Genomic DNA, 998 nt, shown 5'->3' on the forward strand with positions numbered 1-998 from the left:
GAAAGAGACCTCGATATCATGTAAATAGAGGAATTTATCTGTAATATAATATGTGACAATTATTCGGTTGCCATAATAAGACTCCGAGTTTCGGATGTCGGGGCGGAAACCTGCTCCGGCATCTCTTCAGTTGTCGTGGCAATCAAAATAGGCTATGAAAATGACCGTTAAACAAAGGGAAATTACTATGTAATTGACCGTTATTAAGACAAATGAGCTATTAGAATGACAATAATAATAATAATAATAATAATAGAAATATAAAAAAAAACTGAGTTTACGGTATTTATTGCTTAGCTTACAAATGTTTCATTAGTTTCCATGGAGTCACTCTTCCGTCATATCACTGCCATGTCAACAACTTCTAGTTTTGCCATGCACTGTGTTTTGGAAACGTTCCATAACGGCCCCTGACAAAGCCGGCCCTTCTGAACCCCACAACAAGCTGTAATCTGATTGATTTTTGAATTTCACAGGAAGTCATATATACCCACAAAAGTGATCTTAAATAGGCGCTTACAATTAAGCATAGTATAGAGAGAAAGGAATTAAAATAGATGAAGAAGGGGCAGTTGGGACTTGATAAAAGAATTAAGAATTAAGTATAAAGAATTCTTAAGTCGTCTATAATAAATTAAGTTGTTAGGTAGTTAATTTTGACAACCTCCTATTTCGAGGCTTCTACAGAAAATCTAAGTTAGTTTGGACACAGACATATTGTCTACACATCAAAAGTTAAATTTCCTAATGAAATGGGTTACTTAGATAAGTTCTTACAATAAAACAATTAATCACAATCGTTTATACATGCTAACGTCCCTAAGCAATAAAAGCAGTTAGTTAACTATTTTGGGGGTGGGGGCTAATGGAAACAGAGATGAATAGCAGTGGCAGTATGTACCAACAATGGCAGCATATAAAGTTATACACGAAATTTCCATTGCTGAAGCTTTCTAGAATATTCGCCCCAAACTCAAACTGGAACAGACAAGATAGCA

Source organism: Octopus bimaculoides, chromosome 10, assembly GCF_001194135.2.
Source record: "Octopus bimaculoides isolate UCB-OBI-ISO-001 chromosome 10, ASM119413v2, whole genome shotgun sequence".
Taxonomy (NCBI): domain Eukaryota; kingdom Metazoa; phylum Mollusca; class Cephalopoda; order Octopoda; family Octopodidae; genus Octopus; species Octopus bimaculoides.